The sequence below is a fragment of the Gorilla gorilla genome, chromosome X (genome assembly GCF_029281585.2).
Source record: "Gorilla gorilla gorilla isolate KB3781 chromosome X, NHGRI_mGorGor1-v2.1_pri, whole genome shotgun sequence".
Taxonomy (NCBI): Eukaryota; Metazoa; Chordata; class Mammalia; order Primates; family Hominidae; genus Gorilla; species Gorilla gorilla.
Genome location: NC_073247.2, coordinates 53,664,560 through 53,684,839, shown reverse-complemented (window position 1 = coordinate 53,684,839; position 20,280 = coordinate 53,664,560). Strand labels below are relative to the sequence as shown.

The window sequence follows — 20,280 nt, the reverse complement described above, 5'->3', positions numbered from 1 at the left end:
CTAGTAGAAGGTTATCATTATTGTTGTTAGGGTTTGAGGAGTAAATAAAATCCTAATTCAAGTATATTTGAAGAATCTGATAAATCCAGGAAAAATTCAAAACATATGATAAAAAGATAATTTCTTTATTATCTTTTGTGTGACTCCAGGCCAAACAGGTTTACGCCATTATCCAAATACATGTCACTTACGTTTCTCCATGTCTGTACTCATGCTGTTCCCCTTCATGACCTTACCAGAAACATTCTCCATCCCTTCCTGCTCATATATATATCACCCATGTTCCTTGACTCTACTACACCATTAAATAATTGCTGACCACTTTTTTACAGTGATTTTTGCCCTTCTCTGATATCTTGTAACACTAGTTTAGAATATTCATTTACCCTAAACCACATGTCTCTTATAATGTACATCCAAAAGTAAGTATTTATCTTGTTAATTAGATTATTGACTTTATTTTAGGAATTAAACATTATGTTGGGTTTTCCAAGGCAGTATTTTTCAAACTGTGAGTTGTACCCCATTAGCGTATTACAAAATCATCTTAGTGGCTCATGGCCAGCAAATTTTATCATAATGTCTCTACCATTGTGGTTATGATACAGAATTTGAGAAGACAGTAAAAATTCACCCCAAATCCTGCACTCAGAAATTTTCATAATTAACATTAAATAAACACCAGAAAGTCATCAAAACCTCAGTGTGTATGGGTAGATAGATAGCTAAATAAGTAGGTAGGTGAACAGAAATTACTCTTAAAAAGAAGATTATTCCACAAATTACTGTTTTTCATAAAATTGTTTCATATAATTTTACTTAAAGTACCACTTGGTTTATAAATTGTGCTTAAACAATAGGGAACCTTGTCTCTTGTGATCGTGTTGGACCCCATCTGACTTAATATCACAATCAAAACCCTGAAAAAATATTGTTTTGGTTTATTTTCCTATGGGGAGTTGAATACTTAAAAAGGGTTTATAATGAAAAAATTCAAACATACACAAAAGTAGATAGAATATCATAATAAATCCCTATACTCCCTTCACCTAGATTAAATGGTTACCAAGATTTTGCCATATTTGCTTTATCTAATTGTTTGTTTGGTTTTGCCTCCACTAAAGCCGTTTAAAACAAATCCCAGATATAATATCATTTTTAACTCTACAAATTTCATTATGCATTTGTGTGTGTGTGTGTGTGTGTGTGTGTGTGTGGGTGCGTGTGTGTCACAGGGTCTTGCTCTGTCATCCAGGCTACAGTGCAGTAACCTGGAACTCCTGGGCTCAATCAATCCTCCTGCCTCAGTAACTGGGCATGTGCCACCACAACTGGCTTATTATTATTATTATTATGATACTTTAAGTTCTGGGGTACATGTGCAGAACATGCAGGTTTGTTACATAGGTATACACGTGCCATGGTGGTTTGCTGCACCCATCAACCCGTGATCTACATTACGTATTTCTCCTAATGCTATCCCTCTAGCCCCCCACCCCCTGACAGGCTCCGGTTTGTGATGTTCCCCTCACTGTGTCCATGTGTTCTCATTGTTCAACTCCCACTTATGACTGAGAATATGTGGTGTTTGGTTTTCTGTTCCTGCGTTAGTTTGCTGAGAATGATGGTTTCCAGCTTCATCCATGTCCCTGCAAAGGACACGAACTCATCCTCTTTTATGGCTGCATAGTATTCCATGGTGTATATGTGCCACATTTTCTTTATCCAGTCTATCATCAATGGACATTTGGGTTGGTTCCAAGTCTTTGCCATTGTGAACAGTGCCGCAATAAACATACGTTTGCATGTGTCTTTATAGTAGAGTGATTTATAATCCTTTGGGTATATACCCAGAATGGGATTGCTGTTTCAAATGGTATTTCTAGTTCTAGATCCTTGAGGAATCGCCACACTGTCTTCCACAATGGTTGAACTAATTGACACTCCCACCAACAGTGTAAAAGTGTTCCTATTTCTCCACATCCTCTCCAGCATCTGTTGTTTCCTGACTTTTTAATGATCACCATTCTAACTATCGTGAGACGGTGTCTCATTGTGGTTTTGATTTGCTAATTTTTAAAAAAACTTTTGTAGAAATGGGATCTTGTTATGTTGCCCAGGCTAATCTCAAACTCCTGCCCTCAATTGATCTTCCTGCCCCTGCCTCCCAGAATGCTGGAATTACAGGCCTGTGCCACTGTACCCAGTCTCAGCATGCATTTCTAAAAATTATGGATGTATTCTTCATCACAATTAGCATGATTACCAAAATTAGCAATAATTCTTTGGTGTCAACTAATACACAGTCATATCCAAACATCTTTAATGGTCTCAAATTGTCCTTTTATGTTAGCGTATTTGAAGCAGGATGGAAGCAATGTCCACACATTGCCATGGGTTATTTTCCTTAGATTTCTTTTAATGTACATTAGTCATTCCTTCCATTCTCCTTCTGTGCTTCTACTTTTTTTTTTTTCCTGCCATTTTCTGGTTGCAGAAGTCAGGCCCATTTTCCTGTAGAATGGTCTACATTATAAGTTCAGCAGATTGCCCCTTGCTGTGTCACTTAACTTGTTATTTTATATCACTTGTATGTTTGGTAAGTGGGACTTAGTACTAGAGGCTTGATTAGATTCAGCTCCAATATTGTTGGTAAAAAATCTTTTATAGGAGAGGCTATGTGCTTGATATTGCATAGTACCTCAGAAGGTTTACAGAGTAAGTTGTCTTTACTATCCATGATGCTACAATTAATCAGTGAATTTAGTTGCCAATAACCTGCTCCTGCCATTGTCAATCTTCTACCCAAACTTCATCTGATGGTTTCATCTACTGATAATAATGGAAGAATCAATTATTAGGGATTGAAAAGTGGTTATTTTCTAATTGGTTACTGTAAAAAAAAATGGTTCATAGAGGAAAGGCAAGGTAAATGCTTATTTATTTATTTGCCAATTTGGATAAAGACTTTATACCCTTGTTTCTTTCATCTTCATCCAATCATCCTATTTTTTCTCTTATTTACTTTTAAATACCATTAGACACATGATAATATATTCAGTATGTGTTATCATTTGTATTCATTATTCAATTTAATGTTCAAATTGTCCCATCGTGGCCAATGAAAATCACTTTTGTTGGCTCTGGTCTCTTCTTGTCTCTACCTTTTAGTCTTTGATAGCTTTTTCCTTCCTGGCACAACAAGATGTTTGTATGTTTTCTGACCCAAATCTGGTAATAGACTCCAGGGAACCCTGATTTCTTTTGGTGAGGAATGATATTTTGAGACCATAATCTGGGTGCTTAGTTGTGCTCACTATAGTGTGAGCTATTATTGTTTCTAGGTGTTTTCAGTAGATGGAGCTAAGACTTATGTATATTAAAAGAAAAAGTAATAATTATTCTTAATAATTTCAATTCAAAGTTAACATGATCCTTTTATTTAAAATATTTGATTTTATACTTCAATCTTTTTCTCTTATAATATTCCCAACACTATTCCCATAATTACTTATTTGCATTATTTATAATATTAAAAATAGATTCAAAATAATACAGATACCATCACTAACAATTTGGTTAATGAATTAAAGATTTCTTTGCAGCTCTATTTTTCTTATGAATATATTCCACTAAAGATGTACAGTAAAGTGCCAGGTTCTAAAGTTACTTAAAATACTTGTTTTCCTTTTGGTTATGTCACCAAGTTGATATGTAATTAGGTTAATTTATTTTAAATTATTTAAAATATTTGGATATTGCTTCTTTCCTTTTACATTTAATTTTATGTTTGAACATGTAAAACAATTATAGGAGTCCAAAGTCAAAATTATGTAATAAGGCATATTCAGAAAAGTGTCTTTCTTTACTCATCCATCTACCATATGTTTTCTTCACACTAAAGACAAGCATTTTTATTAGTTTTGGTTTACCCTTACAATTTTTTTTTTGGTGGCAGGGGTAAAAATATACACATGATGTATATATATATATATTTCCTTTTTCCTCATTTCTTACACGCAATGTAGCATATTACATGTACTGGTCATAACTAATAAAAGATCCAGAAAATCATTCCAGATCAGTGTAAAATGATTGTCTGCATTTATTTTATGGCTGTATAAGTACTCCAGTTAGTAAATCAGCTCCCTAATGATAGAAACATGTATTACGTCTGCTGTTTTCCTATCACAAATAATGTTGTAAATAATAACTATGCATAAATGATTTCAGGTGTACGATAGTGTATATTTGGGACAGAAGTGATATTGCTGAGACATAAGCTGTACACAAACATAATTTTTTTAGATCTTGTCAAATTCACCTCCATAGGAGCTGTATCATTTTGCACCCCTACCAGTGATGTATGATTATGAACGTTTCCCTATGGCTTTACAAATGGAGTATTTTGTTAGCGTTTTAGAGTTTTGTCAACTAGCATGTAAGAAGTAGCATCTCTGTGTAGTTTTAATTAACAATTCTTATATGATAAGCAATACAGAGCATATATTCACGTTTAAGATTTATTTCTTATTTCCTTTGTGAGTTTAAGATCATATCTTTGTCCATTTATCTTTCATATTGTTGGTCTTTTATGCTTTCTTTTTGGGATCTCTTTGTATATTAGAGACATTAGTCTTATTTCTATGATATAAATTGCAAATACATTTTCCCAAGTTTGTCTTTTGATTTTGCTTAAAGTGTTTTTAGCCATGCAAAAAATTATAATGTAATAAAATTTATTTGTCTTTTATTTTATTGTTTCTAAATTTTGGATTATAATTAAGGAAGTTTTTTTCACCCCCAGGTTGTAAAGAAATCTATTTGTATTTGTATTTATGAAATTACTTACATAATTTGATATTTTATATTTAAATCTCTGATTTCTTTGAAATTTATTATTTTGCAAAAAGATCAAGACCTTTTAAGGGGGAAAATCAGATTTCCTTTTTGACATGAAGGCCTTAAGCCAAATGAGAATAGAGTAACATATTTAAAATACTCAATGAAAGAAGATATGAGCCAAGGATTTTATACCTAGCCAAGCTGACTTTCAAGTATAAAGGCTACAGACATATTTTGAGCATACAATAATTCAGGGGATATTTTTCCCATGAACACTTTTTCAGAAACCTACTGGAGCATGAATTTCAAAAATCCAAAATGACTGAAGAGACATTTGCATACAGACTAGTTTTAAGCATCAAATATATAATTTCCAGTAGAGTTGAGTCTAAATAATAGATGTAGAAGAAAACATTATAGTGCAAAATATTTACATGTTAGGAAAATGGACAAGAGGGAGAGTATATCGGAAGTAGAATAAGTTTGCTGATTGCTTTGTACATACTGTATTATTTTCCTATTGCTGCCGTAATAACTTCCACAAATTAAAACAACACAAATTAATTTTCTTATAGTTATGGAAGTCAGAAGTCCAAAATGGTTCTTCAGGGTTATATTCCTTCTGGAGGCCGTAGCAAGAGAATCTATTTCCTTGCCTTTTCCAGCTTCTGAAGTGTGCCTACCTTTCTTGGCTTGTGGCTTTCTGGGTGCATCACTGCAACCTCTGTTTCCATCATCATACTGCATTTGCTCTGACTCTCTTTCCTCCCACTTATAAGGACCCTTGTCATTACATTGAGTTCACCTGTATAATCCAGAATAATCGTCTCATCTCATGGCACTTAACTTTAATAACATATACACAGTTCTTTTTGCCATGTAAGGTAATAATTTGGGGAATTAGAACATGAACATCTTTGGGGAAGGTATTATTCTGCCAACCACAGGTAGTAATAGGGATTAAAAACATAATACTTCATATAAGACCATGATTAAGAGGAAAGTAAGGGAAAAGAAAATACAACTAACATGTTTCTATAGTGTTCATAGCAAGGAACCAGTAGAGAGCATCCAAAAACGGGGAAATGTGTATAGATCTTTGAACAACATGGGTTTGAACTGTGCAGATGCACTTATATCTGGGTGTTTTTCAACCCAAACTCAGATACAAAATACGGTATTCCCTAGATGTGAGCTCCACATATACAGAGGGATGACTTTTTATATATGTGGGTTTCATAGGGCCAACTGCTGGACTTGAGTATGTGGGGATTTTGGTATACACAAAGAGGGTGTGTCCCGGAACAAATACCCTGTGTATACCAAGGGATGACTATATATATGTATGTGTGTATATAAAATGATATTAGTATAAAAGTAACCATAAGTACAAAATTACAACCTTTTCTAAATATCAAACGATATAACAAAAAGAGAGCAAATTAAAACATACTTCCAAGTAAAATATTGTATATATGAGGAGTCTTCAAAACATTAATGGAAAATGTGTATTATGAAAAAACTACTCATGGATTTCACAATTTTTTGCATGCCAACTTGTTGCTACATGTCTGAGCAGGATCTGGTTTGAGGCACTAAAAGAATAAGACAACAGGGAGGCCGAGACGGGTGGATCATGAAGTCAGGAGATCGAGACCACCTGGCTAACACGGTGAAACCCCGTCTCTACTAAAAATACAAAAAAATTAGCCGGGCATGGTGGTGGGTGCCCGTAGTCCCAGCTGCTCGGGAGGCTGACGCAGGAGAATGGCGTGAACTTGGGAGGCGGAGCTTGCAGTGAGCTGAGATCGCGCCACTGTACTCCAGCCTGGGCGGCAGAGTGAGACTCTGTCTCAACAACAACAACAACAACAAAAAACAAGAAGACAACGGGCTGGGCATGGTGGCTCACACCTGTAATCCCAGCACTTTGGGAGGCCGAGGTCATGAGGTAGGGAGATTGAGACCCTCCTGGCTAACACAGTGAACCCTAATCTCTACTAAAAATACAAAAAATTAGCTGGGTGTGGTGACGGGCACCCGTAGTCCCAGCTACTGGGGAGGCTGAGGCAGAAGAATTGCTTGAACCCGAAAGCCGGAGGTTGCAGTGGGCCGAGATTGCACCACTGCACTCCAGCCTGGGCGAGGGAGTGAGACTTCATCTCAAAAAAAAAAAAAAAAAAAAAAGAATAAGACACCAGTTTGAAAAGAGCATTTGCCAGTGCAACATGAATTGTGCTAAAATCGAAGCAAGAACAAAAAAATTTATGGTGAAGTTTGGTTGGAAGAATGGTGAAAACACTGATGCTTTATGAAAAGTTTGTGGGGACAATGCCCCAAAGAAATCAGTAGTTTAGAAATGGGTAGCTCATTTAAAAAAGGGATGATATGATATTGAAGATGAAGTCTGAAGCAACAGTCCATCCACATCAATTTTTGAGAAAAAAATTTATCTTGTTTGTATCCTAATTGAAGAAGACCAACAATTAACAGCACAAACAATAGCCAACATCATAGACATCTCAATTGGTTCAGCTTACACAATTCTGACTAAAAAGTTAAAGATGAGCAAACTTTCCACTGGACGGGCACCACAATTGTTGCGTTCAGATCAGCTATAGACAAGAGGAGAGCTTTCAATGGAAATTTTAAACAAGTGGAATCAAAATACTGAAGTATTTCTTCAAAGAATTGTAACAGGAGATGAAACATGGCTTTACCAATATGATTCTGAAGACAAAGCACAATCAAAGCAATGGCTTCCAAGAAGTGGCAGTGGTCTAGTCAAAGCAAAAGTGCAAGGGCAAAGGTCATGACAACAGTTTTTTTTTTTTTTTCCCGATGCTCAAGGAAATTTGCTTATTGACTTTCTGGAGGGCCAAAGAATGATAACATCTGCTTGTTGTGAGAGTGATTTGAGAACGTTAGCCAAAGCTTTAGCAGAAAAATGCCCAAGAAAGCTTCAACAGAGAGTCCTTCTCTACAACAGTGTTCTCACTCATTTATCTCACCCAACAAGGGCAATTTTGTGAGAGTTTTCATGGAAAATCATTATGCATCCACCTTACAGTCTTGATTTGGCTCCTTCTAACTTCTTTTTGTTTCCTAATCTTAAAAAAACTCTGTAAAAGGAACCCATTTTCTTCAATTAATAATGTAAAACAAGACTGCATTGATATGGTTAAATTTCCAGGACCTTCAGTTCCTTAGGGATGGATTAAATGGCTGGTATGATTGCTTACAAAAGTGTCTTCAACATGATGGAGCTTACATTGAATAATAAAGTTTATATTTCTTATTTTCATCTTTGAATTCAATTTTCCATGAGCTTTTTGAAGTCTCCTTATATGTATACATGCATATGTACACATACATATAAAAAGATTATATGTATGTGTTTGCATATATATAAAAAAAGTATTTGTGTAAATGTGAGGAAAAATAGATGACAGATACACACTAATAGACCTTTATATAACTCTCAATCTAAGAATAAGTCAATAAAAATTTAGAAAGATCCAGGAAGCAATTAATAATATATATCTCATAGCAAACTCTTAACCTATAGAATAGAGAATATACGTTCTTCAACTATATATGAATCATTAATAAAAATTGACTAGATCTTAATGCCACAACAAAAGCTTCAATAAAATCCAAGAATAGAAATAATACAAACAAGTATTTCCTGATCACAGTGCAATAAAACTAGAAATTAATAACAATTTAAAAAATGATTTCTACCTGGAAATTACAAAAGACGACAACCCCACTAAACAACTTTTGAATCAAAGGAAGAATGCAGACCCAAAATTGCAGAATTCTTGAAAATAACAATGAAAACATATGATCAGTATATATGGTTACGGCTAAAGCACTTACCAGAGGAAAATTTATAGCTTTAAATACTTATACAAATAAAATGAATATATATTTTTCTTCATAACTGCCTCAGCCAGAAATCCAATTGCCTCAAACACAACTGCAGTAGATACAGTGCTAGAGCTGGAACTTATCCTTATTTAAAATTTTAATATTTTGTTCATCATAACATTTTTGCATTAATTTTGATTTTTAAAATGACTGCATCAAAATAGTTTTTATCTTGATTAATGTGTTTTTTCATACTTTCTTAAATTTTGCACCCAAGGTGGGCGCCTCACCTACCTTTATCCTGGTCCCAGTCCTGAATTAGACCTCAGAAATCATCACTTTTCTTGAAAACACAGTCGGACATGGACAGCACCCACCACTCTAAGTTGAGTGAGTTCCCTTCAACTGCAGCTGAGAAGCTGGTGGAACTTCTGCATTTATCTGAGCTGGGGAGGGGAGCGGCGAAGTTTGATGGGAATAGCCATCCCATCAAGCATCAAGAGTGCTTACAGACTCCCATGGGTCTTACCACAAGTCTAGCAGGTTTTCAAGCATAAATGCCCCTCAGACTATTATAAGCCTTTGTCAATTTCCAGAGAACTGAAATGGTGGTTTTGTCAATTTTGTACAGCTCCATGGTTGTTATTTAGGGAGAAAATTTATCCATGTCCTCATGTGGCCATAACCAGAATTCTGGCCTCAGGCCAGCATTTTTTTGATGTCAAAAACTAGAGGATTTTCAAGAAGTAAAAGGAAGTAATAAGCCAGTAAAAACCAGTCAGATATGCAGGCTATTTTCAATATCTTTAAAAGGCCTAACTGAAATAACATATTCATTTCAATAAAGATGTCCAGAATAACTTAAAAAGTTACCTTACCTTGCTTCTGTTGTAATCACATTATTTCAGGGTAGAATGACAAACACTCAATGCTGTTCAGAAGCTGTGTTTGGTAGTTATAGATGTTTGTGATTAACTAAAAACAGAAAAGCAAATGATGTCTTAATGAATGCAGTTTGTTTTCTAGACACTGTCTTTCAAAACGTGAAGTCTGTTGGGGAAAGAAGTAATAAATAAGTGGTGTTTAGTGGCTGAAAGGCTGAATCAGTACTTTAAAGAAAATTTACAGCAGCGATGTCTCTTAAGCAGAGGGAATCTGGAGAGCTGGAAACAAGGTAAACACACACTTCAAAGGCTTCCTGAGGAATGGCCCTGGGATTAGGAATTTGGATCTCTTTCAGTAAAAGAAATTAATACACTGATTAAAAAACCTCAGTTGGGTGCAGTGGTTTACACCTGGAATCCCAGCACTTTGAGAGACCCAGGTGGGTGGATTGCTTGAGCCCAGAAGTTCGAGACCAGCCTGGCCAACATGGCGAATCCCCATCTCTACTAAAAATACAGAAGCTCTAAAGTAAAACAAAAGGGCTCACTTTTCAAATCCTCCTCAGATACCAGTAACACAACAGATTTGTGCATTTTGAAATATGTTCCAGTAATGCTGGGGATCCTTTTTCTTGCATCCCTTTCTGTTCTCTTGCATCTCGTTCTGTTTTTTGTTTGTTTGTTCCATTCAAATTCTCTCAGATCTGAAAAGAAGTATCCATCTACAACGTTGCCAATGGCATAAACCACAAACTTTCACAGCATTGAAAGGAGATGTGACTGCCTTTAGTTTTTTTTTGTTTTTGTTTTTTTTGTTTTTTTTTTGTTTTTTTTTTTTTTTTGAGACAGAGTTTGTTTGCTCTGTTGCTCAGGCTGGAGTGCAGTGGCATGATCTTGGCTCACTGCAACCTCCACCTCCTAGGTTCAAGCGATTCCCCTGCCTCAGCCTCCCGAGTAGCTGGAATTACAGGTGCATGCCACCACATCCAGCTAATTTTTTATATTTTTAGTAGAGATGGGGTTTCACCATGTTGGCCAGGCTGGTCTCAAACTCCTGACCTCAGGTGATCCTCCCACTGCGGCCTCCCAAAGGGCTGGGATTACAGACGTGAGCCACCCTGCCCAGCCTTGCCTTTAGTTTTGAAAACTCATGAGAAGAGATGTGGAGAAGCACTCCCATGGGGCCAAAATGGCATCAGTTATAAAAGTGGACACTTACCATAGTGAATTGTGTTGTACCAATACTGAATGCCAGATCAGGAGTGCCAGAGGCTCCCATGTGTCCTTTTTTACATTTTTTATGTGTGTATATTTGTGGCATTGGGGTCCTTGAAAGCATGAGCCTCAGGGCAGGTGCCCCTCTTATCCAGTTCTGAAAATGGTACTAGTGAATTTAGGTATTAAGTATGGAAAATTGCAAAGAGAGAGAGGAACCTCAAGAAAAGACGTTACAAAACAAAAATTTTTAATGGGTTTAAAGGTTTTTCGGTTGTAATTGGGAGACATGTGGACACCTGAAACCACCTTGGTTTAAAAATATCTAGGTTTCAGTTCAAGATGGCTGACTAGAAGCAGCCAGTGGGGCACCTCTCTCATGGAGAGGAATCAAAATAGTGAGTAAATACTAACACTTCAAGTACATCATCTATGAGAGCATGCTGGAATTGATCAGAGAAGTGACAGGAATCACAGAAAGCAGAGGAGAGTGAAGCCAAGCAGCCTGCTGAGCTGGGACTGGCACAGAGCCAGGAGAGGTTTTCTAATGTAAGGAAGGGATGAGTGAGTGAGAGACCCCTGGGGTTTCATACTTCCACCGTGGACCTTTATAATCCTAGCCATGAGGGAGCCCCCTGGACGCTCCCAGGCCTACATACTAACACAGGGACTGCCTGGAGACTGCAGAGGCACTGCTTGAGCTCACATGGAATCCTACAGGCTTTATCCCCGAGCTGCGCAACATCATCTGCCCCCACTCCACCAAGAAGGGAGGCTGGGCACTTTTGCACACCCCAAACACAGATACCACAGCCACAGTATGGAGGAGAGGGCAGACTTAGCACCACACAACTCCCCACAGCCACTGCTCCATGCTGAAGAGGGCCCACTTGCTTTGGTGTCAAGTCCCCAGCACAGCAGCTCTACCCCCATGTGAGCACTATGGCTGCAGCCCGGCATTATTCTGAGAGCCCAGGCCCCAGAGGCCAGTGACATACCCTTCAGTTCCCACAGCAGTTGCCACCACCAATGCCGCCACTACCACTTTTGACACCCCCAGGCCAGGGAAAGTGCATGGAGGCTGGGTGTATTAGTCCATTCTCACACTGATGAGAAGAAATACCCAAGCCTGGATAATTTATAAAAGAAAAAGGTTTAATTGACTCACAGTTCCACATGGCTGGGGAGGCCTCAGGAAACTTACAATCGTCATGAAAGGGGAAACAAACACATCCTTCTTCACATGGCAGCAGGAGAGAGAAGTGCCAAGTGAAGGGAGAAAGTTCCTAGATCTCATGAGAGCTCACTCACTATCATAAGAACAGCATGGAGGAACCACCCCCATGATCTAATCACCTCCCATGAGGTCCTTCCCCAATGCATGGGGATTATAATGCGATTACAATTCAAGATGAGATTTGGGTGGGGACAAACAGCCAGACCATATCACTGGGCATCTTCACATGCCGCCAATAGCAAAATCCACTATGGGTTCTGGGAAGGAAAGTGTGACTGGGCCATGCTGCTAGTAGATCCCAGAGCTGCTAGTCTCCACTGCCCCAGGTGAGTGGGCCCTGCCTTCCCCAGTGAAAGGCCTGCAGCACAGGTGCTCTGCTCCTACCTGACCATTTCAGCGGTGGTCTGGAGCCCTTCTGAGAGCCTAGCCCCACAGGCCTGTGATCTTTTCTGGGGTTCCCACCACCTGAGCATTCTGCTGCTGCCTGAGCATTCTTCTTGCCCCTGCCTGAGAGTTCTGCTGGTGACCCAGGAACCAGCCCACTCCTCTCTGTCACAGCCAGCATGTGAATTCTGTGGTTTCCAAGAACAAGTCTACAGGCCTATTCCTGTTTCACTGCCCTTAGAACTCATACATGCCATTCAGTGGGCCATCTGGGGGCCTTGGGATCAGAGGTTTGCCTAGCCCAGTTCACCACCGTTGGCCTCTGACTACGCCCTCCATGTGACTCAAAGCAATCTACAGATTCAATGAAATTCTTATCACATCACCAACATCATTTTTCACAGAACAATAACAAAAAAAATTAAAATTAATACAAACCCCAAAAAAGAGCCCAAATAGCCAAAGGAATCCTAAGCAAAAAGAATAAATCTGGAGGAATCAAATTACCTGACTTCAAATTATACTACAAGGCTAAAGTAACTAAAACAGTATTGTACTGGTACAAAAATAAACACATAGACCAATGGAACAGAATAGAGAACCCCAAAGTAAAGCCACATATCTACAACCACCTGATCTTTGACAAAGGTGACAAAAGTAAACACTGTGGAAAGGACGTCCTTTTCAATAAATAGTGCTGGGAAATTTTTCTAGCCATTTGTAGAAGAATGAAACTGGACCCCTATCTCTCACCATATACAAACATCAACTAAAGATGAATTAAAAATGTAAATTACAAAACATAACTTCTAGAAGAAAATCTAGGAAATACTCTTGTGGACATTGGCCTAGGCAAAAAATTTATGACAAAGACCCCAAAAGCAAATGCGACAAAAACAAAATATACAAATGGGACTTAATTAAACTAAAAAGCTTCTTACAGCAAAAGAAATAATCAGAAGCGCAGACAACCTACAGAATAGGATAAAATATTTGAAAATTATGGTTCCAACAAAGGACTAATATCTAAAATCTATAAGAAACTCAATTCAACAAGAAGTAAGCAAACAACCTCATTAACAGTGGACAAAGTACATGAACAGTCATGTCCTCTTAAAGGAAAATATACAAGTGGCCAATAAACACATGAAAAAATGCTCAACATTACTAATCATCACAGAAATAAAAATTAAAACCACAATGAGATATCATCTTACACCAGTCAGGATGGCTAGTATTGAAAATCAATTCTACATAACAACCAGCTTACAATACAATGGCAGGATCAAACCTGTGCATATCAATATTAACCTTGAAACAGGTTAAACACCTTTATTTAAAAGGCACAGAGTGGCAAGTTGAATAAAGAAGCAAGACCCAATTGTATACTGTCTTCCAGAGACCCATCTCACATGCAAGGATACCTGTAGGCTCAAAGTAAAGACACGCAGAAAGATCTATCAAACAAATGGAAAATAAAAAAAGAGCAGGAGTTGTTATTCTTATTTCAGAAAACAGTGGACTTTAAACCAACAGCGATAAAAAGTCACAGAGCCGGGCATGGTGGCTCATGCTTATAATTCCAGCACTTTGGGAGGCCGGGGTGGGTGTATTACTTGAGTCCAGGAGTTTGAGACCAGCCTGGGCAACATGGTGAGACCCCTGTTTCTACAAAAAATACAAAATTAGCCAGGCATGGTGACATATACCTGTAGTCCAAGATACTCAGGAGGCTGAGGTGCAATAATTGCTTAAGGAGGTTGAGGCTTCAGTGAGCTGTGATTGCACCATTTCACTCCAGTTTGAATGACATAGCAAGAATCTGTTTTAAAAAAGAGACAAAAAAGGGCCTCATATAATAATAAAAGGATCAATTCAACAAGAAGACTTAACTATCCTGAATATATGTACCCAAAACTGGAGCACCCAGATTCATAAAATGAGTTCTTAGAGACTTATGAAGATACTTAGATAACCACATAATAATAGTAGGAGACTTCAACACTCCACTTACAGTACTGGACAGATCACAAGGGCAGAATACTAACAAAGATATTCAGGACATAAATTTGGCACTTGACCAATGGACCTAACAGATATCCACAGAACACTCCACTCAACAAAAATAGAATATACATTCTTCTCACCTGCACGTGGCACATACTCTAAAATTGACCACATGCTTGACCATAAAGCAATTATCAACAAATTCAAAAAAACTAAAATCATACCAATCACACTTTTGGAACACAGTGCAATTAAAATAGAAATCAATACCAAGAAGATCTCTCAAAATCATATAATTAAATGGGAATTAAACAATCTGCTCCTGAATGACTTCTGGGTAAATAATGAAATAAAGGCAGAAAATGAAAAGTTCTTAGAAATGAATAAAAACAAAGATACAACATACCAGACTCTCTGGAACACAGGTAAAACAGTGTCAAGAGAGGAGTTTACAGCGCTAAATGACCACATCAGAAAGTTAGAAAGATCTCAAATTTTAAAAAACACTAATATCACACCTAAAGGAACTAGATAAATAAGAGCAAAGAAAACACAAAGCTAACAGGGAAAAAGAATACAAATCACAGCTGAACTTAATGAAATGGAGATGAGAAAAACCATACAAAAGATAAACAAAACCAAAAGTTGGTTCTTTGAAGCAATAAATAAGATAGACCACTAGCTATACTAATAAAGAAAAAAGGGCAAAGATCGAAATAAACAAAGTAGTAATGACGAAGGGGACATTACAACTGACTGCACAGAAATACAATAAACCCTCTGAGACTATTATGAATACCTCTATGCACACCAACTAGAAAACCTACAAGAAATGGATAAATTCCTGGAAACATACAACCTCCCAAGATGGAACCAGGAAGAAATTGATACCCTGAACAGACCAATCACCACTTCTGAAGTTGAATCAGTGGTTAAAGACCTACCAACCAAAGCCCTGGACCAGGCAGATTCACAGCTGAATTCTACCAGACATATAAAGAGGAGCTGGTACCAATCCTACTGAAACTATTCCAAAAAATTGAGGAAGAGGGATTCCTCTCAAACTCATTCTATGAGATCAGCATCATTCTGATACCAAAACCTGGCAGAGACACAACAACAAAAAAGAAAACTTCAGGCTCATATCCCTGATGAACATTGGTCTAAAAATCCTCAGCAAAATACTAGCAAATCAAATCCAGCAGCACATCAAAAAGTGAATACACCGGCTTTATTCCTGGGATGCAAGGTTGGTTCAGCATTTGCAAATCAATACATGTAATTCGTCACATAAGTGGAATTAAAAACAAAAGCACATGATCATCTTAGTAGACACAGAAAAGGCTTTTGATAAAATTCAACATCCCATCATGTTAAAAACTATCAACAAACTAGGCATTGGAGGTACAAACTTCAAAATAATAGGAGCCACATATGTCAGACCCACAGTCAACATCATACTGAATGGGTGAAAGCTAGAAGCATTCCCCTTTAGATCTGGAACAAGACAAATGTGCAAACTCTCTTCATTCCTATTCAACGTAGTATTGGAAATCATAGCCAAAGCAATCAGGCAAGAGGGAGAAATACAAGGCATCCAACTATGAAGAGAGGAAGTCAAACTTTCTCTTTTTTTTAGATAACATGATACTATAAAAAAAGCATCACGATACTAGAAAACCTCATAGTCTCTGCCCAAAGCTTTCTAAATATGATAAACACCTGCAGCAAAGTGTCAGTGTGCAAAATCAACGTATAATAATCAGTAGCATTTCTATATGCCAATAACATCCAAGCTGAGAGCCAAGTAAAAGTTGCAATCCCATTCACAGTAGCTACAAAACGAATAAAATACCTAGGAATACAGACAACCAGGGAAGTGAGCGATCTCTATAATGAGAATTACAAAAAACTGCTACAAGAAATCAGAGATGACAGAAACAAATGGAAAAACATTCCATGCTCATGGATAGGAAGAATCAATCTTGTTAAAATGGCTATATGATCCAAAGTAATTTACAGATTCAATGCTATACCTATCAAACAACCAACAACCTTTTTCACAGAATTGGAACAAAAGGGTTCTCAAATTCATATGGAACTAAAAGAGAGCCTGGATAGTCAAAGCAATCTTAAGCAAAAAGAACAAAGCTGGAGGTATCACACTACTCAACTTCAAATTATACTACAAGTCTACAGTAACTAAAATAGCATGGTACTGGTATAAAAACAAACACATAGACCAATGGAACAGGTTCCAGAAATAAGGCTGCACACCTACAGCCATCTGATCTTTGACAAAGGTGACAAAAACAAGCAATGGGGAATAGGCTCTCTATTCAATAACTGGTGGTGAGATAACTGGCTAGCCATATGCAGAAGACTGAAGCTGGACCCTTACATTTCACTGTATACAAAAACCAACTCAAAATGGATTAAAGACTTAAACGTAAAATGTAAAACTATAAAGACCCTAGAAGAAAATCTAGGAAATACCATTCTGTATATTGGCCCAGGTAAAAACTTAATGATGAAGACTCCAAAAGCAATTGAAAAACAAATAAACAAAAATTGAAAAGTGGGTTATAACTAAACAGCTTCTGCACAGCCAAAAAAAAAAAATTAACAGAGTAAACAGACAACCTACAGAATGTGATAAAATATTTGCAAACTATGCATGCAACAAAGATTTAATATCCTGCATCTATAAGGAACTCAAACAAATCAACAAGCAAAAAATAACCCCATTACAAAATGGGCAAAGGATATGAGCAGACACTTCTCAAAAGAAGACATACACACGACCAACAAGCATATGTAAAAATGCTCAACATCACTAATTATTGTGGGATTGCAAATCAAAACCACAATGAGATACCATCTCACACAAGTCAGAATATCTATTATTAAAATGTCAAAAAATAACAAATGCTGGCATATTTGCAAAGTAAAGGAAACACATACAATACTGCTGGGAAAATAAATTAGTTCAGCCATTGTGGTAAGTCTGGAGATTTCTCAAAGAACTTAAAATAGAACTACCACTGGACCCAACAATTCCATTACTGGGTATATACCCAAAGGAATATAAATTATTCTACCATAAAGATACATGCACACATATATTCATCATAGCACTATTCATAATAGCAGAGACATGGAATCAACCTAGATGTCCATCAATAGTAAACTGGATTCAGAAAATGTGGTACATATATACCATGAAATACTACGCAGCTATAAAAAATGAGTTCATGGCCTTTGCAGCAACATGGATGGAACTGGAGGCCATAATCCTACGTGAATTAATGGAGGAACAGAAAACCAACTGTCACATGTTCTCACGTATACGTAGGAGCAAAATGTTGACTATGCATGGGCACAAAGAAGGGAACAATACACACTGGTGCCTATCTGAGGGTGAAGCGTGGGAGGAGGGTAAGGATTTAAAAACAGCCTATTGAGTATTATGCTGATTACCTGGGTGACAAAATTATCTTTACACCAAATCCCCACAACAGGCAACTTACCCAGGTAAAAAACTTGAAAACTTGCACATGTACTCCTTGAACCTGAAATAAAAGTTGGAAAGAAAAAAAAAACAAGTCAAAAAAGAACAGCCCCCGCCCCCGGCCCGCCCGGCCCGAGGCGGCAGCGTGTCCGCCGCGCGGCCTCAGCAGCAGCAGCAGTGGCGGAGGCGGCGGCTGCAGCGGCTGGCAGCCGCGCGGGTGTTTATGTCGGGGTCTCGCGGCAGCATGGCGGACTACCTGATCAGCGGCAGCACCCGCTACGTGTCCGAGGCCTGCCTCACCGCGCAGCAGCTCTTCGCCAGCGCCGATGGCCTCACCTACAACGACTTCCTGATTCTCCCAGGATTCATAGGCTTCATAACTGATGAGGTGGACCTGACCTCAGCCCTGACCCGGAAGATCACGCTGAAGACTCCGCTGACCTCCTCCCCCATGGGCACTGTGACAGATGCTGACATGGCCATCGCGATGGCTCTGATGGGAGGGCTCTGATAGGAGGTATTAGTTTCATTCACCACAACTGCACCCCAGAGTTTCAGGCCAATAAGGTGCAGAAGGTCAAGAAGTTTGAACAGGGCTTCATCACGGACCCCGTGGTGCTGAGCCCCTCGCACACCGTGGGTGATGTACTGGAGGCCAAGATGCAGCATGGCTTCTCTGGCATCCCCATCACTGAGACGGGCACCATCGGCAGCAAGCTGGTGGGTATCATCACCTCCCGAGATATCGACTTTCTTGCTGAGAAGGACACCACCCTCCTCAGTGAGATGATGACGCCAAGGACCGAGCTGATGGTGGCTCCAGCAGGCGTGACATTGAAAGAGCAAATGAGATCCTGCAGCGTAGCAAGAAAGGGAAGCTGCCTATCGTCAATGATCACAATGAGCTGGTGGCCATCATCACCCGCACCGACCTGAAGAAGAACCGAGACTACCTCTGGCCTCCAAGGATTCCCACAAGCAGCTGCTGTGCAGGGCAGTTGTGGGCACCCGTGAAGATGACAAATTCCGCCTGGACCTGCTCACCCAGGCGGGCGTCGATGTCATAGTCTTGGACTCGTCCCAAGGGAACTCGGTGTATCAGATCGCCATGGTGCATTACATCAAACAGAAGTACCTCCACCTCCAGGTGATTGGGGGGAACGTGGTGACAGCAGCCCAGCGTGGGCATGGGCTGCGGCTCCATCTGCATCACCGGGGAAGTGATGGCCTGTGGTCAGACCCACGGCACTGCTGTGTACAAGGTGGCCGAGTATGTCTGGCGCTTTGGTGTGCCCGTCATAGCCGATGGCAGCGTCCAGACCATGGGGCACATGGTCAAGGCCCTGGCCCTTGGAGCCTCCACAGTGCTGGTCCTTGGAGCCTCCACAGTGATGACGGGCTCCTTGCTGGCCGCCACCACGGAGGCCTCTGGCGAGTACTTCTTCTCAGACAGGGTGTGGCTCAGGAAGTACCGGGGCATGGGCTCGCTGGATGCCATGGAGAAGAGCAGCAGCACCCAGAAATGATACTTCAGCGAGGGGGATAAGGTGAAGATCACAGAGTATCTCGGGCTCCATCCAGGACAAAGGGTCCATTCAGAAGTTCGTGCCCTACCTCATAGCGGGCATCCAGCACGGCTACCAGGATATGGGGGTCCACAGCCTGTCTGTCTTTGGGTCCATGATGTACTCAGGAGAGCTCAAGTTTGAGAAGCGGACCATGTTGGCTCAGATCAAGCGTGGTGTCCATGGCCTGCACTCTTAGGAGAAGTGGCTGTACTGAGGACAGTGGTGGAGGCTGAGGTGGTTGAGGGGGCACACCTCAGTGTCCACCTTCGGGCACAGCCTCCCTCCATAACTGAGTGGTCCACAGATTTGCACTACGGGTTCCCCAGCTCCTTTCCAGGGAGACAGGAGGGGAGGTCCTGAGGGGTCTGGGGCCCCTCACTGGGCATCCCCTGCAGAGTCATTACTGCTCCCTGGGCCAGGCTGCCCTGGGAGCCCCTTCCTTCCCCGCGCCTCGGCCGCCCGCCCCAGTCAGCCGGACTCTCAGGCCCTGCGCCTGCCTCAGGTCTTTCTTGCTGCAGCCTGCTCCAGCCCAGCCCCCACCCCAGGGGCAGGCGTCCCATCCTGGCTTCTCCTGTAGGGCACCTCCTTGTCCCCAGCCCCCCAGGAAATTGTGCTGTCCTGGCCCTGCCTCTGGCCCTTCCCAGGCCCCTTCCCCCTCAGCCACGTGGCACTTCTGAACTCCTGACCTAGGCCAAGGGGTGGTCTCTGCCCCCTTCCCCGGCCCTGTGCTACCCTTGGGTCCTGCTCCTCAGGCCA

General features: G+C 39.9%; 1 pseudogene; it reads left to right on the top strand.

The window, feature by feature from the left end:
* The first annotated feature begins 18,200 nt into the window (after nucleotides 1-18,200).
* On the top strand, nucleotides 18,201-19,738 carry LOC101140927 (inosine-5'-monophosphate dehydrogenase 1-like; annotated as a pseudogene).
* Nucleotides 19,739-20,280: the final 542 nt, after the last annotated feature.